Raw genomic sequence first — 19,187 nt, 5'->3', positions numbered from 1 at the left:
TGAAATTTGGAACAACAACAACAACAGCAGCAGCTACAATAATAATGATGATAATGATAATTAGTAGCTATTGTAGCTTGAATTGTAGAACTGATATAAAAACATATTAATTAGGCAAATTGATAACGCGTCACACTTTGTACTGTAGAAAGTGAATATTTCCATGGGGCTTTATTTTTGAAAATCACTCCTCTACCTACTGCCATATTAAAGCTATACAACAAAAGCTTCTGGACATATAACATGCCTACACTAAAAAATATAGTTTTGAAAAATACATGTGCCTCATTAATTTGACTAAAAAGTGGGGCATTTTATCACACTATGGGGTAAAATGTAGGCCTACTCGAACCTATCAAATATTATTTATACGATAGGGTTAGGTAACACTTCAAACGCTAATAACACACCAATGTTTTGCTCAACAGAAGTTATATCGCAAATGTATCGCAAGTGTGTGTGTTGCAAATGTAAATTTGCAACACACACACACGTTTGTTTTTGTGACATATGGGGACATTCCATAGGCGTAATGGTTTTTATAACGTAAAACCGTATTTTCTATCCCCTTACACTGCCCCTACCCCTAAACCTACCCATCACAGGAAACATTCTGCATTTTTACTTTCTCAAAAAAACTCATCCTGTAGGATTTATAAGCATTTTGAAAAGTGAGGACATGGCCACTGTCCTCATAAGTCACCCTCTCCTTGTAATACCTATGTCATACCTGTGTCATTATACACATTTCATAAGTCACAAAAACATGCCCACACACACACACACACACACACACACACACACACACACACACACACACACACAGGTTCACTTGTGGGGACACTCCATAGACGTAATGATTTTTATACCGTAAAAACCATATTTTCTATCCCCTTCGCTGCCCCTGCCCCTAAACCTACCCATCACAGGAAACATTCTGCATTTTTACTTTCTCGAAAAAAGAAAAAAAAACATCCTGTATGATTTATAAGCCTTTTGAAAAGTGGGGACCGCTGGCTGGTTCCTACAATGTAGGTAATCTCAAGTTTTACTATTCTTATGGGGACATTTGGTCCCCACAATGTAAGATAAACAAGGGTACACACACACACATTGTGTTTTTGTGAATAGTGGGGACTTGCCATAGGCATAATGGATTTTACACTGCCAAACTGTGCATGCCCCTGCTCCTAAACATCACAGGAAACATTCTGCATTTTTACATTTTCAAAAAAACAAACATAATTTAGTATGTTTATGAATCCATTTATATTGTGGGGAGCGGATGTTCCCCATAATGTAGGTGATCTCAGGTTTATATTACATTGTGGGGAGATTTGGTCCCCACAGTGTAATATAAACAAGTACACACACACACATTATATAATGTGTGACATACGCAGACACAAATGCATGCAATGCATCAGCCGTGGACAAAGGTGTGGTTGTACGGACAACATGAGTCTATAGTGTAGTTTGCAAAATCTTGCAGCTCATATAGATGCATATTGATTACACAGAATGCCATATTTCTTTACCATCAAAGGCAAGCAAACTCAAATAATTTCTTCTAAAAGATGCAGCTCTAGACATCGTCTGCACTCTGTCTCTTATCGTTTGCATCAACAGTTTTACAGTATTTTTAATTGGCCAGCCAAAGTTTCCAAGGAGATCGTTGCAGCATCAGTCGCTCATATGGCAAGACTGACATGAGATGTACAGGACGGCTCTTTCTCACACGTTCTGGGTCGGTGCCAGCACCATAGTGACAGTCAGTATGTCCAAAAGGTCATTTTCCTCCATTAATGGTGTCTACTGGGAGCCCAAGGCCTAAATCAATATCAACTATGGATAACAGATCATGTTTCCCGTCTGCCCAGTCTGTCAGTGGGTCTGGGTCTTTTGTTTATTAAGTCCCCCTTTTGTCTTTAAACGCCGAATCTGTGTGTGGAGTCACTGGAAACGTCTTCTGAAGTCCACGCTGAAGATTCTCTCTCCTCGCAGAAGCGATATGTTTGCATGTACTCATATTGTACTTACTACACCCACGTACTGTAAATGATGACCTAATATGACATCATCCGGTAGAGCATTTGTCAGTACACATGCCATGCCGTAATGTGGTGTCACATAACAATGAAATGAATCAGTCAGCATTATCTTAAACTTAATTTATACATAATAGAATACACACAACACACACACATACGCTTGAAATTATTTTTTATTGATTTGACGAAACTGTAATTTTAAGTGCTGTGTACTAATTATGTCTAATTGTTCATTTTTATGTTATATAATCAGTTTAGAGCAGACACTGAAATTCTGCTCACATTATTATTTTTCATTCAATATATTTTTCATAATTTTTTGTTGACATTTTTAAATATCAAAACGTACTAATCCAAACATGTAAGAAATTTGGTCTGATACTTATCATACAAATTCAATATGAATTAATAAATCACACTTAATATTGTTATTTGTGTATATATTGACAAATTATATTTTTTCTAAGAGATTACCTTTTATTTCTATATTTTGCAATTGCTTACTTTATCATGTATATTTCAAGAGATATTACATGCACTCAGGTCTTCCTGCTATTGAACGCAATGACCCTTCCCCCTTTCCTCTCTCTCTCTCTCTCTCTCTCTCTCTCTCTCTCTCTCTCTCTCTCTCTCTCTCTCTCTCTCTCTCTCTCTCTCTCTCTGTCTCTCACACACACACACACACACACACACACACACACACACACACACACACACACACACACACACACACACACACACACACACACACACACATAAACACTTGGGCTTTACATTGAGTGTAAATGCTTCTCTGAGCTGGGAATATGAGTCAGGTGAGCATGAGCTCATCTCTTTTTCCTCTGCTATGAGGTAATGTATCTCTCTGGCACTCTTTCTCCTCTGTGAGCCAATCATCAGAGGTGCTTCACCGCTGACACACCCCACTGATGATTCAGATTCTCACTGTCACATGATGCTCACACCCTCAGGTGATCTCACTGCACTGATGGAAACCACTGCCTGCAGCAATACACTACCTCATGGTCCATTCTGAAAAATAGTTTAGCTTGAATTTATTCATATTCATATTTGATCACTAGGTCATAATTGTATTTATTTATTATTATTTATTATTAGTATTAATGTGTTTCCATATGCTTAAGCATAACCCTTTATATTAAACGTTTTTTTTAAGATCGCGAGAAACAAATGCAGTGTGTCCAGACTGGTACAAATAAATTATTTTTGTCACACAGGCAAGGTTAAGGTTGAAGGGTGGCTAATTGTTTTTTTATTGTGTTAAATGTGATCACTTTTATCTATCAATTTAGGTGAAATGATCATCAACTATTCACACACGATTTATATACAGTATTTTTTCTCCCACAAACACATTTTCGTTCCCAGCACTGCACCTTTAACTGGGAGAAGTTTTGCTGTTGTAGAAATAAGCCTTCACACACTCCCTCTGGTGGTTGGAATCACAAACTGCAAATAAGCTGCTAATTCAGCACATATTTGTCGTAAATCACTGCATAAGCAAGAAAGACTCACCATTTTTACTACATTAATGGTTAGTCTTGTCATATTTAATGTGACATTTATATCTAAAATGAATCTACCCTGTACACAAGTGTGCTATTATTATAATTCTTTTAACTAAAAATAAGAAAGTCTACATTGTAGCTATGTACTTTGTTCTCAGAAATTAAAATTACACTTAAGTAGCCTGTACTTTACTTATACTGGCAGAAAAGTATATTTGGCTTATACACTGTAAAAAATCGAACTTATGTTTTATATGACAAATCCAGCTTTTAAAGTTCAACTAGGCTATATAATGTGGAAAAAAAGTTGAGATAACTCAAACAAAGTTTAAACAACTATTTACCACTATTGACCCTAAGTAGAAACTTTTTTTAACTTAAAGCTACACTGTGTAACTTTTTATTCTTAGCTAAAACACTTAGTTCTTTCAAAAATATATGTGCTCGTTAATGTATATTTACTTATTTCAAGTAATAAAGTATTTTCATAAGTTTATAATATGCCATTGAAAATACAAACGGGTGAGGGGTTCAAATGCTGGTCATCATGTTGCCCCTCCATCTTGAAAGTACATTAGCCAAAGAGGGACATACCCGTAAATTCAAGCTTCGCTTTTCACGTTTTAACACTACAGTCCCTGACAAAAGTCTTGTCACTTATATTTTGTAGAAATACCTGATATTAACCTGACTTTTAATTAATTCATTGGTGTTAGAAATAGCTCATATGAAAAGCAAAAACCCTCCCAAATGATGTTTAATGCACTGAAATAAATAATTTTCACAGAAAAAATATTTATCATTTAATCAAGACAGAAAGGTCAAATTTTGGCAAGACAAAAGTTTTGTCGCCTATACAGAAATTGAACAAATTTACTGCAAATACAAAAATATGTCAGCAAATTAAGTTGTGGTGCTGTGAGATCCAAATGTAATATCTTGTATGACTTCCATGAGCTTGAAGGACTGCATCCATGAGGTTTGGCAAGGATTCATACAATTTATTGATGAAGTCATCAGGAATAGCTAAGAAAGCAGTCTTGCATGCCTCCCAGAGTTCATCAATATTCTTTGGTTTCGTCTTCCATGCGTCCTCTTTCATCCTACCCCACATATGCTCAATGATGTTCATGTCTGGTGACTGGGCTGGCCAATCCTGGAGCATCTTGATCTTCTTCGCCTTGAGGAACTTTGATGTGGAGATGGAAGTATGCGATGGAGCACCGTCCTGCTGCAGAATTTGGCCTCTTTTATGGTTGGGAATAAGAGGTAGCTAAGATTTCTTGGTATTTTAGACTATTGATGTTCCCTTCCACCCTGCAGATCTCTCGCACACCCCCATACTGGATGTAACCCCAGACCATGATTTTTCCGCCACCAAACTTCACTGTTTTCTGGGTGAATCTCGGATCCATTCTGGCTCCAGTAGGTCTCCTGCAATATTTGCGGCGACTGTGGTGTAATTCAACAGAAGATTCATCTGAAAATCCACCTTCTGCCACTTTTCCAGCGTCCATCCAAGGCCAGCGGAAAATGGGCTGGCCTTGGATTTTCGAGCCAACAAACAGTCCTCTCGAGCAGTTGTCTTGTGGGGTCTGCCTGACCTGGGCTTGTCAAAAACGTCTCCAGTCTCTTCAAATCTTTTTTTAATCCTCTGTACTTGACGCTGAGACACATTGAAGGTGTCTGCCACATCAGCAGTGGATCTGGTCTTCAGCCTCTTGATAATCAAAACTTTAGTCTCAGGGTGAATCTTAGGCATGTTTGCAGAGGTCTAGTTGCAGTTGATGTGAAGGTCTAGTGTACTGGACCTAATTGATCCATTTTTAGTCACAGGTGAAGCTCATATGACAAGGTGAAAACACTTATGTCTTTGCAAAAATTGACTCAATGGGCTTTACCAAGCTGTGAATATTAGAATACTTTTTGAAAGTTTAGTTTTTCACTGAAACATTATCACAAAAGGTGGTGGGATTCAAATGAGCCATTTCTTGTAAAAAAAATTCTTGATTAGAAATATATTTCAGCGGCACTTTAGGTCAATTTGTACACAAGCGACAAGACTTTTGTCAGGGACTGTAGATAGCAGTCATGAACAAGGTCGAACTGGAAGCCATGTTAATCTTGGACTAAATCGGCCCCCATAGGAGTTAAAACGAAATCGGAATTGAGAGGAACAAAAACTATTATTCACTGGATGGTCATATACCTTTACACCGCTAGATGGGGGAAAATATCACACAGTGTAGCTTTAAAGTGTAGCTCCTGCCTGGCAGCTCTAACCTCAGCATCCTTTTACCGATATATTCCCTCTCCCTCCTCTGAACATGTCCAAACCATCTCAACCTGGCCTCTCTGATGTACTCATTCCTGATCCTATCCATCCTCGTCACTCCCAAAGAGAACTGAACCACATTCATTATTTAAGTTTAAAATATAAAAAGTTGTGATAAATCATAAAAATAAAAAAAATTACAGTGTAAGAATTTACTTCAAATCAAGTACAGTCAAAGGTGTATTTTAAGTATAAAAAATGAATACCTAAATAGGATTAGCCTATAATTAAAGTGCTAAAATAATATTATGCAAGCAGCGAGGCGAGGGGCCGTGAGAGCGAGCCGGTGACGAGTGCTAATGAGTGCCAGCTGTGCGCCACACCGGTCTCGGCTCACGGCGGAGTGCCCGGAACATAAAAGGAGGAGCGAAGACAGTGGAAGACGAGAGAGGACCAGGCCTGGATTAATGTTATGTTTTGTTTATGTTTTGTTGCAGTCGTCCTTTAGGGCCTGCCTGTGTTACTTTGGTTTTGTTTATTTTTATTTAAATTAAAAGTCTTTGAATGTGTCATAGAGAGTATACTTGCATTTGTTGATTGACAACCTAGCCTGGTATTGGGATAGGTTGAGGGTGACTGTGGGCGGGACTAAGAGGGGATTAACGATATACAGAACGAGAGTGTGTCGATGCAGACGGAGACTGTTGTGAATCGTTGAATAAATAAGTTCTCAGCAACGAAGTTGGTGTAGTGAGACTTATTTGACATGGTGTCAGAAGTTGTGGAGTAGTAGGAATGGCAAAATTTGCTCCACCCACGAACTTCACCTTTGATAGACCTCAAGATTGGGCCGCATGGCGACAGCGCTTCACGAGGTACAGGATAGCCATGAAACTCACAGAGGAGGATGGCGAGGTACAAGTGAGTACCCTTATATATGCCATGGGACAAGAGGCAGAAAACATTTTCGGCTCGTTCACGTTTGAGAGAGACGAGCAGAAAAAAGAATTCGACGCCGTGCTGAACAAGTTTAATGACTATTTCATCCCGAAAAAGAACATCATCCACGAGAGGGCGTGCTTTTACCAACGCATACAAAGGCCGGGGGAAAAGGCAGAGATGTTCATCCGTGCACTCTACGAATTAGCAGAGAGTTGTGAGTTCGGTGCCCAGAAAACAGAGAACATCAGAGATAAGCTTGTGGTTGGCATCAGAGATAAAGAGCTTTCAAGAAGGTTACAGCTGATGACAGACCTTACCTTAGACACGGCGGTGCTGATGGTGAGGCAGGCGGAGGACATCGCTCAGCAGGTGAGCCAACAGGAGGAAAGTTCACCAAGCAGTGTTCAGGAGGTTACACGCAGACGACCTGAAAGGAAAGATAGATGGGGTGAAAAGAAGCCAGCGAGGGGGAAAAACGATAGAACGGTCGGCGGCAGGTGCGGAAAGTGTGGAAAAACGAAACATCACTACAAGGAAAAATGTCCCGCAGCAGAAACTAAGTGTCGAAAATGTAAAAAGAAAGGACACTGGGAACGTATGTGTTACTCAAGAACAGTTAATGAAGTAATAAGAGGAACACACACACAGCCAAGTGATGACGATTCATATTACCTGGGAACGGTAAGCAAAACTGGGGCCGACGACACAGAGAACTGGTTTGTGAAATTGAACGTGCAAGGCTCGCGAGTAAAATTTAAAATTGATACCGGAGCTGACGTGACTGTTATGAATGAAGAGACTTTTGACTCACTTGGAAGTAAAGTGAAGCTGAGTCAGACACAGGCGAAATATGAAAGCCCAGGTGGAAGGATAAATTGTTTGGGACAATTTGAAACGACCACGGAGTACAAAGGGAAAAAGTTCAAGTTCACAATTCACGTCATGGAGGGTGACACCGTGAACAATCTGCTAAGCAGAGAACAAGCAGTAAAGATGGGCTTAGTTAAAAGAATCGAGGAAATAAGCGCAGCATTCGGTGAACAGGGAACAATGAGAACCGAACCAGTTAAAATAAATCTAAAAGAGAACGTAGAGCCATACGCAGTCCACACGGCGAGAAGAGTGCCGTTACCATTACTTCCCAAAGTTAAGGCCGAACTCCAACGAATGGAGGAGAACGGAGTCATTGAAAAGATAACGCAACCAACGGACTGGTGCGCACCAATGGTACCGGTGATGAAACCTAACGGGAAAGTGCGCATCTGCGTAGACTTGAAAAAACTCAACGAAAATGTAAAAAGAGAACGGTTCATCCTACCCACGACTGACGAAATTCTTGCCAAACTCGCCGGATCCAAAATATTCTCATCATTGGACGCCGCGAGTGGCTTTTGGCAAATTCCCCTACATAGTGAGAGCAGTCTTCTCACTACGTTCATAACGCCTTTTGCTAGGTATTGTTTTAAGCGCTTACCGTTTGGCATTAGCATAGCGCCAGAAATATTTCAACGTAAAATGAACGAACTACTAGGAGGATTAGAGGGAGTTGCGGTCTACATGGACGATTTAATCGTTCACGGAGAAACCCAAGAACAGCACGACGAGCGTCTAAGGCGCGTTCTGGAGAGGATTGAGCGCGCAGAGCTCAAGCTCAACAAAGAGAAGTGTATCTTCAGACAGAAGGAGCTTTATTTCCTGGGACACGTCATAGACGAGAGAGGAGTCAGGCCTGACCCGGAGAAAGTAAGAGCTATCTCAGAGCTGCAAGCCCCACAAAATGTGAGTGAGTTGAAACGGGTCCTAGGGATGATAAACTACATGGGACGCTACATTCCAGACTTGGCGACCGTGGGCGGGCCACTGTTTGACCTATTAAAAGGGACTGCATCATGGACGTGGGACCAGTCTCAAGAAAGCGCTTTTCAAAAGCTTAAAGAAACTTTAATGACTGCACCTGTTCTCGCGTACTATGATTCGGGGAAGGCCACGGCGGTGTCAGCAGACGCGAGTAGCTACGGGCTTGGAGGAGTCCTACTACAGCTGCATGGAGACAGCTGGAAGCCGGTGGCATATTGTTCGAGGAGGTTAAATGAGGCAGAAACCAGGTACGCGCAAATTGAAAAAGAGTGTTTGGCCGGAGTATGGGCGTGCGAGCGATTCGAGAAGTATCTCATTGGCCTGGACAGATTTCGCCTAATTACAGACCACAAACCCCTCGTACCACTGGTTAATAAAAAAGACTTGGACGCGGTACCAATACGCTGCCAAAGACTTTTAATGAGACTGATGCGATTCGCAGTGACAGCGGAATACGCACCGGGGAAGACACTGGTAGTAGCCGATACGCTGTCGAGAAGTCCAGTAGGCGAAGATACAACAAGCAGACCAACAGTGAACGAGATAGCCTGTTACGTTGACGCAGTTATAGCCGGCTTGCCCGTGTCACAGTCAAAGTTGAGCCTGATTGCAGCAGCGACTGAAAGAGATGAACAGTTACAACTAGTAAGTAAGTTCATTAAACAGGGATGGCCCGAGCACGTAAGAAACGTACCAGAAGGTATTCGAGACTTTTTCTCTGTGAAAGATGCACTGTCCATAAGTGAAGGACTGATAATTCTGGGCAGACGCATTTGTGTTCCAAGTGAACTGAGACAGGACATCCTTGAGCGCATCCACGAGGGTCATTTAGGGTTAACAAAGTGCAGAGAACGGGCGAATTCATCCGTGTGGTGGCCTGGTATTTCATCGGATATAAATAACAAAGTTGACTTGTGTATGTTCTGTCGCGAAAACAGGAAAACACAAAGGAAAGAGCCACTGAAGTCAACCCCGCTACCTGATAGACCGTGGCAGCGCGTCGCAATAGACATTTGCGAGAACAAGGGCCAGATGTATCTGATTGTTTCGGATTATTACTCGCGGTTTATAGAGATCCTTCATCTGCCAAAGACAACGACGGCGCAGGTGATAAATAGACTACAAGCTACATTTGCGAGATACGGAGTACCGGATCAGATTATAAGTGATAACGGTCCGCAGTTTACTAGCGAGGCATGGACGGCATTTAAAGGAAAATACGACTTTGAACATGTCACATCGAGCCCGCACAACCCGCAAGCAAACGGGCATGCCGAGCGCGCAGTCCAAGTAGCCAAGCGCATCCTCAAACAGGACGACCCGCTCCTCGCTTTGATGTGTTACCGTGCAACGCCACATTCATCTACAGGGGCAAGTCCTGCTGAATTATTGATGGGCAGGAAAATTCGTACGACGCTGCCGACGTTGAAGAAAAACCTGCAGCCAAAGTGGCCTAATAGACTGTTGGTGAGAGAAAGAGACGCTTTTGCTAAAACACAACAAGCCTTCTACTTTAATCGGAGACACGGGGTGCGTGACCTACCTGAGTTGAAGCCTGGTGACGCGGTGCTGATGAAACTGGACCGGGAAAAGTCGTGGAAAGGTCCAGTGCTGGTCAGAGCGCAGGAGAGTGCTCCGCGTTCGTTCGCGGTACAGGCTCCAAAAGGGGAAGGTGAGATGAGGCGGAACCGCAGACATTTACAGAAAGTGCCTGCGGAATGTTTAAAGGCCGATGACAGTTGTGAAACAATAGCGAGGAGTCCGCAGAAGCTTGAAAAACTGCACATCAGCAGTGACGCGGATAAGCCAATGTCGCAGACACCAAGTGAAACACAAGGAGTGACGGTGACCAGGTCCGGCAGAGTAATAAAACCAACTGTTAAACTAAATTTATAGTTATGGGTAAACTGAGATCTGAGCACACTATGGTCTAGTCTAGTGGATGTGAGTTATGCATCTCAAGTAAATGCAATGTTAAGTGTTTAAAATGTTCATTATAGTTCAAGTGAATATGGTCAAATGCTAATTTGATAGTAAGAATTACGGTTACCATAATGTGTTTCTTTAAAAGGGGAAGGTGTCATAGAGAGTATACTTGCATTTGTTGATTGACAACCTAGCCTGGTATTGGGATAGGTTGAGGGTGACTGTGGGCGGGACTAAGAGGGGAGTAACGATATACAGAACGAGAGTGTGTCGATGCAGACGGAGACTGTTGTGAATCGTTGAATAAATAAGTTCTCAGCAACGAAGTTGGTGTAGTGAGACTTATTTGACAGAATGTTCGCCGGTTCCCGCCTCCTTCCTTCCAACTACGAACCCGTTACAAATATATAGATAGTAAATATGATGTTCACAGTACAAAGTATAAAACTACTAAACTTGTGGTTTAATGAGAGAACACTTCAAATATTGTTATAAACTAAAAATGTGATACAAGTATTAGTGAACTATTAGTACACATTTACATTCTCTTGCAAAACTGGAAAAAAAAAATGCAAAACTAAGTTGTAAACTACTTTGTACTCAAAGTTTACTAGTTTTACACTTAAATATACATAAAAGTATACTTTTATAAAAGTGGGCTAGTATTGAAATAGTACACTTTCAAGTTTACTACTAGTATATTGATATAACTTATACATACTTAAAGGGGGGGTGAAATGCTGTTTCATGCATACTGATCTTTTTACACTGTTAAAGACTTGGAATCCCATACTAAACATGGACAAAGTTTCAAAAGTTAAGGTGGACGTTTGATGGGAGTATTTCTTTGTCAAAAATACTACTTCCGGTTAGTCATAAGTTTCGGCAAGTTTTTTGCGATCATGCGTCCCCTTTGACGTTAATGGGGGCGGAATTTCCTTGTATATGCCTTACGGACAATTCTACCGGAAGAGCGTGAGAGAGAGAGAGAGGGAGAGAGCGAAAGTAACAGGCTACGCCCATCAAAGCGCTGGCTCGTAGGCTGCGCTGCACAGGTGATGTGCACAATTAACAATGACATCAAAAAAGTGCGTTTTTGGTTGCCAGACCAAGACAGTCCTGCACAGATTCCCCAAAAACCCTGCGGTAAGGCAACAGTGGATGTAATTTGCTTTTCCAGATCAGCAACTGAGTTGCGCGAATGTTTATATCTGTTCGCTGCATTTCGGTGCCGACTGTTTCATAAACAAGGCCCAGCTCGACGCCGGATTTTCCCGATCGCCTAATGCTGAAGGATGGAGCAGTCCCAACGATAAAGGTCCCAACGTTAGAACCGCAGGCGGTGAGTGAGACTGCTTCAAATGTCTGTGTTTTTGCCTATGCTCATCAAGTAGCCCAAACATGATCACGTATAGTTACTATATATATTACTATATATAGAAATTGATCAATGGAGCATGCGATGTGTAGTGCGTGTACATTTGTTTAGCTGGCCACTATATGTGTAACTTTATGTTTGTGTATTGTAAAAGCACTCCAAACAACAATACACAAAGAGTGGGGAAATATGTTGAACTAAATAAGCACGCTTCTTCATTCAAATGCGCTACTATTCCGTGTCTTTCTATGTAAACACTAGCTTAGCCTGCAGTGCAAAACCAGTCCGCTTACTAACGTTACAATTGTCTACACAAACCACGCATAAACACACACACACACGTGCACAACTGCACTTCTCACATGTACACCTTCAAAGACAAAAATACGACGATATAATTCAAGTATAAATATGTAAATAACACAAGCCGCTAAGCATATTATATAGTTAGTGTATAACTTGTACCACATAGAGACGTCCTGCTCTAGTCGTTTTTGCTGCTGCTCCTGTTCAACTGCAGCCTCTGGGTCTGATTCCGGATCATAGATGTATGGCTGTATCTGATTAAAAGCCATATTTTAATTTTGAATAAAGTTTTTCCCGCTGTTAGGGATGACACAGCTTTACGACGCACTCAACACGGCGGTGCACACGTCATTATTTAGCTCCGCTCACACGACACGCCCCCACCCGCTCGGCTTTTTTCGGAAAGACTCGGAACAGCGCATCTTTCTTATATAATTATAAAAAAAATAAAGACTTTTCGGAGATATGCAGGATGCAATGCTACTCTATAGGTACTCAAGATTGACATGACACTGACTGAAACTGAGTGTTTCACCCCCCCTTTAAAATTATTCTTGAACCTGACTTAAAGCTGCGCTATGCAACTTTCCGTCCACTGGAGGTCGCCTATTCAAAACAAAGGCATAGTTTGATGACACAAAGTTTGAGCAGTCTCTTGGGACATGTGGTCTTCACCTCACAGCCGGTGGAAAATAGGACTCGGCAGAAATCCCGTTCATGCATGCGGTTATTAACGTTACTGTAGTGTAAAGCAGAGCAGGACCGAGTGTTATGGAGCTGAGCACGGCCGCTGGAGCGATTGTTAAACAAATACCCGCCTCGCGAATACCGGGACTTTTATTATGACGGGACGAGACACAGTCGCCGGACGCCCATACTGATCCGCCGGTTATGATTATGAGGTAATGGAGCTCTGTTTATCATATTAGATACATTTAAGTGTGTTTAAAATGATCTGTGCGTTACTCTGTGCGTTCACTTGTTCACACTGCTAAGAGTAAAGCGCTCCTGCCAAATAAAAGCCTAAATCGAGGGTAGCGCAGATATGACGCAATTGACAGGCGACTCCCTCAGGCGCTATGCTGAAACTTTCCGGTCCTTAGTTAAAATAGCAAATTTCTCACAATCTACAAATAGTTGGAAACATTTGGGATATTGTAAGTACTCAACTGAACAAAATATATAACACTGGCCTAGTGGTTTTTGGATATTTTACTGCAAAAATACTACATAGTGCACCTTTAAAGCTGTGCTCTAGCGGTTAATAAACAGAACTGCATGCGTCTTGGGGAAGAACATTACAGCCGGAGCTACTTCTCTCTGTTTATGTCTATGGCGGATCACACAGGGACTGTGGTCCTCCGCAGCGGTTCCTACTAGACCGGTCTGAAATAGTCCCAATATAAATACTTATTAGAAGTGTACCATAATGGTTCAAGGTAAGACAAAAACACGAATTGGAAAATAATAATAATAATAATAATTCATTACATTTATATAGCGCTTTTTCTAGGCACTCAAAGCGCTTTACATGGAAGGGGGGAATCTCCTCAACCACCACCAAAAATGGATTAATGTTGTACATTCTCAAAAGTTTTAAGGCCTATTTTTATAAGGGTACTTACAGAACTAATAAGCTAATTAGACACGGATTGTAGCGAATAATATAAACACAAGTTCAAAATGTCTTGCTTTTATAGAACAGCAATCCATTCATCCATCCATCCAGAAATAGTTTTATTTCTAATAGTGTAAGCCTTTAAATTACACACTCATCATTATGTTATGTAAAATGTTTTCTTATGTACCGGAAAGTTTAAGCCCTTTCTTTGACTTCTGGGAAATGTTATAAAGCAGGTTGGAAGACAGAAGAAACATGCAAGAATGTACCTAAGAATGTATTTCTTTGTAAGAAAAAATTAAGAGAATTACACACCCACCAACTTTTTATTTCTTGAGAAATTATTTGTAAGAAAACACTCTTTTTACCTGGTCAAAACCAGCTCTGTTTTCAGCAGTGCATGTGACTTTAAATGATAATGAGCTTTGTGGTTTGACACAATACATGTGGTGTGTTTCCTTGACAACAGCTGAGGGTATATTTTGGAGAAAGAATGCCAACAGGACTCTCTGAGGACAACTGTGCTGTGTCAATTTGAACTGGAGTCAGACCCGGAACAAGATAACAGCCCCAATGAAATTCGACAATTAAGGCTAAACAGGACGTTTCTGAATGGATGGTTAATGTAATGTCACTTTGATCTATCTTCATGTCCTGGCAGGGTAACGTAAGCATAGTGAGAAACGAATGCTGAGTGTTCACTGATGTATACGTGAGTTTATTGACAAATTAATGTTACACCTAATGCCAATAAAACACTTTTTATTGGTAAATGTTGGTTTGTCAGTGGTGCGTGACGTTATCTCTGCAGTGTAATAACTGTTACAACACAATTTTTTGTTTACAGTAACAGACACCGTTATAAACCATCTACAAAAGTAAGATTTATAGTGTTACCATGTCCACATTAACTTTATCGTACACAGTTTGTAATAACACAATAATCATAACGCGTTGTTTATTATAAACGTGGGATTATGAATTATATTGAGAACGTCATACATAGAAAGCATGCCGTAATGTAACTTACCCTGTAAACTTTAGCTATTTTCGTACAATCAACTTGTAAAAGTGAATGTACCATTATATGACCCCTTTAAGAGAAACATCTGAAACACACATGAGATCTCCATTAAGTCTGAGGAATGAAAGAGCAACTTCTGAGTAGTAACATTATCATCTGGAAACATCTCAGTATAGTTTCTAAAAAGGGAAACATCATGTCATCTAGTATATTAATCAACCAATATATTAAAGCAGCACATGGCAACTTTTGCTCTCGGGGTCCCCCTACAGTTGGGAAAAAATAATGTCCTCAACTACTGTCGTAAGCTCTGTCATCCTACAACAGGGGATGCCATGTATTTTTGGACCAAGTAGTGAGTAACTAACTAATTACTTTTTTAAAGTAACGTTCCCAACACTGCACCCCTGACGCTTGGTCTCCATTTGTCACTACTGGTCTGGGGTCATAAACTGTTTACCCTTAACATTATTAATTGTATTTATTTAATGTCTTGAGATTTACTCTTCATCAAATTCATAACTGCCACATGAACACATCAAATGTTTTACTGAAGTTTGTCAGTCAGTAATAAACTCATTGTCAAATCTAAAAAAGCTATTAATTCCCACAGTCCCTAAAATGGAAGAAAACACAGTCCACTTTCTCCCTGCCTGAACAATCTTTCCTAAGATCTGCGCCATTGTAGGTCTGAATAAAACAAGTCTGTTTACCATTCTAGAGACTGGGATATCATATGGATTCATATTCATGGCTGAAACAACTTCACCAGGGGTGATGGTCGGAGGGAGTTCTGGGCACGATCAGGAGCTCTGCTATGATTTTCCCCATCGCCCACACATCAGAGTACTGGTCTCTCGGTTTTCCTCGGAAAATCTCTGGAGCAGCGTAACACCAATTGCCTCCTTCTGTGCCAAAGCAAATCCCGTTCTTTTGAAATCTGGCGAGTCCTAAGTCAATTATGACAGCCCGATAAGTGCTGTGTTCCACCTGTGAATGAGACGCGCTGTAATGACTCAGCTGTATTATGTGATAAAAATATTTACTTTTTAGTTTATGAGTGAACCAGTATGCACTGAAAAAACATTTCAAATCAGTAAATTCAATCCTAACTTTCCTTATTGTGATACAGTACAATCTTCAGAATATAGCGCTAATTAGACACTGTCCCCAGGACATTTGCTTGGGGAAAAACCCACACAAAGCATCTCACCATGATGTTGTCAGGCTTGAGGTCCTGGTGGACGATACTCCTGCTGTGCATGTAAGCAAGGCCTTCACACAAGCCATTGATGATGGTGATTATGACAGGCTTTGTTCGCTGTAGAGAAAGAAAATAAAAAGATTTTACCAATGATTTGCATTAATAAAAATCCAACCAGTATATATACTCCTTGAAGAACTGTTCCATGCAACATTTCCATTACACAAATGTTTCTTTATAGTGGAAAAGTGTTCCTCAGATTATTAAAATATTCTTTACACTACGGAAAAAGATTTACATAAATGTTCTTTAGGGATCCCAAAATGTTTCAATCAATGTGCAACATTGTTTCGTTCAAAAGTAGCAAAATACATTATCAATCCTTCTTTCAAAGAAAGAAACATGTTTTTGTCTTACCCTGATTCACTATGACAAGCTTCTATATGTATTTATAGTTTACAGAGAAAAGTTGCTCTGGCTACTATAATTTAATATAATATAATATATTTTTCTTTGTCCTCAACGTGCTTTACATTCAGCCATGTTGCGCCAGAACGCCCACCACACACCAGCTGATTGGTGGAGAGGAGACAGAGTGATGAAGCCAATCGGGAGAGGGGGATGAATAGGAGGCCATGATGAACAGGGGCCAATGTGCAAATTTGGCCAGGATGCCGGAGTTACACCCCTACTTTTTTTTCCAAAGGGCATCCTGGGATTTTTAAAGGTCCCGTTCTTCGCGATTCCATCCTTCAAACTTTAGTTAGTGTGTAATATTGCTGTTAGAGCATAAATAATACCTGTAAAATTATAAAGCTCAAAGTTCAATGCCAAGCGAGATATTTTATTTAACAGAAGTTCCCTTTCAAAGCCTACAGCGAACGGCCGGTTTGGACTACACCCCTGCACTTCCTACAGGAATGACGTCACTAAAACCGTTTGTTGACTAACCCTCCGCCCACAAGAACACGCGAAAAGGGGGCGTGGTCTTGTTGCTCTCTCATGTGAAGAAGAGCGCGCATTCAGCGCTTCCGTCACCCCGTTATGGTAAGAGGCGGGACCTTTCCGGGCAAAGTGCGCTAAGCTGCTGTCCAATCACAACACGGGAAGCGCTGGCCCAATCAGAACTCGTTACGTGTTTCTGAAGGAGGGATTTCCTAGAACAAGGAAATCATCAGGCCGTTTTTAGGACAGAGAAAACAGCGCTGTAGAGATAAGTAAATTGTGTGAAAAATACTGTTTTTTACACGCGAAACATGAACTCATGTTATATTGCACACTGTAAACATAATCAAAGCTTCGAAAACACGCGAAGAACGGGACCTTTAATGACCACAGACTTTGGCGCATGTGTGGTGTCGGAGTGGCATAGTTGGCACAATGCCAACTAATGAGCAAGAACAGTGGAGATGTCTCAATTCAGTTTCTAAATTAGAAACGATACACTGAAAAATATAAATATTCAGTTCCATTTTTGATACCAAAGGGAAAATCTGCCATATTTTTTGATATATGATCAAAAAATGTCCAAAAATATAATGAACAGATTTTAATTTATGCTTGGGAGCACTGGGAGCCCCAATCACCTCTGAGTTGTAAAAAACAGGCCAATGAATATTGGCGAGGGAAATTTTTATGACGAGCCACTTCTTATTCGGACATAAGGTCGGCTAGCACCCACTCATTCAGGTTTTGCTGAGGAGCTGAGACAGGAATCCCAGGCATTCAGCAGTGGTTCAGGGATGTTGCAGGAGGGAGGTAAAGTCTCTGTTCCCTCCTTCAGGGAATGAGGGTTGCATCAGTAACCAAGACCCAACATACGAGAAGAAACCGGCTCCACTCGGGCCGGCCTGAACTCAAGGCACAATTCGCTGACCAAAAATGCCTGCAGGACGTACTCCCACTTCCTCTAACGCTAACTCTCCCGCTTGAAGGATGTGAGCTCGGTTAGGAGCACTGTTTTTAGAGACAGGATCTCTCTGTAACTGAAGAGGCCACCTTGTGAGAGGGGAGTGTCGCGAAAGTGCACTCACATCTCTGAAAGACTTAAGTTTGGAACAAACTCTGCAAGAACAAAGAAATTTGTTAGTTTTCTCGAGGTGGCGAGAATAAGAACAAAGTTCGTTCTGGCCAGTAGATTCCATACTTCACCTGCGATCATCTGCGTTTCTCCGCATTAACCACACCCACTTTCAATTTCTGACCAATCACACAATAGTTCTTGGACACCCTCAAGAAAGAAAGTTCTACTCAGGCAATGTGTCGAGAGCAAGCTGCGAGAACTCCCAAACCAGGCTGCGAGAACAAAATGAGCTTTTTTCTCTGTTCTTGCGGAGTATGTTGTAGCCTTTGGACAGAGATGGCGCTTCTGGACTACCAAGGTAGTGTCTAGGATGTGTCTGGCTGAGGGCCAGCATTGTGACCTTTGTAGTTCCTGCATCAACCTCAGCTCAGAACCATCCTCATGCATTATGAGTGTTTTGGCCTGCCGGATGGCCATCGTATGCTAAGCAAAGGTGGCCTGTCCAACAGCACTGTGAGTCTTAGCAGCCAGAGCTACGGTCATCTCACTGGAGAACTTGCAGACGATTCCTCCAAGTGGTGGCACTTTGCAGGTATAAATGCACTGCAATTGCACACACGTTTAGGATAGTTCCGTATTGATACCTATTAAAACAACTATATTTTTGACAACACTAACATGGAGCATGCTAAGGCCCCGATCACACCGAACGCGTTTTTCAGGTTCGAAAACGCGAGGCACACGGCACTGCCTTTTTTGGTTGGCGTTTTTTCATTCAGAAAAGTTTTTTTAAATGTTGCTAGGAAACCCCCGAATCAGCTGTCCTGTCAGTCTAATCAATATAACGGTCACCACAACGGAAGACCACCTCTCCATTTATTCGATTGGACAACAGAAGATAAACGCGATGACGTCGGGCACTTTTCCGCTCAGAGTTGACTTTTTTTTAACTTCATGCGCTCAGAGCGCTCCTTCAAAAACGCGAGGCGCAGCAGGCGGTTAAAATGCGAGGCGCAGCAGGCGGTTAAAACGTGAGGCACCCGGAGCGCAA

Source organism: Pseudorasbora parva, chromosome 7 (assembly GCF_024679245.1).
Source record: "Pseudorasbora parva isolate DD20220531a chromosome 7, ASM2467924v1, whole genome shotgun sequence".
In the NCBI taxonomy this organism is placed as follows: Eukaryota; Metazoa; Chordata; class Actinopteri; order Cypriniformes; family Gobionidae; genus Pseudorasbora; species Pseudorasbora parva.
Note: the sequence above shows the minus strand (reverse complement) of the source record.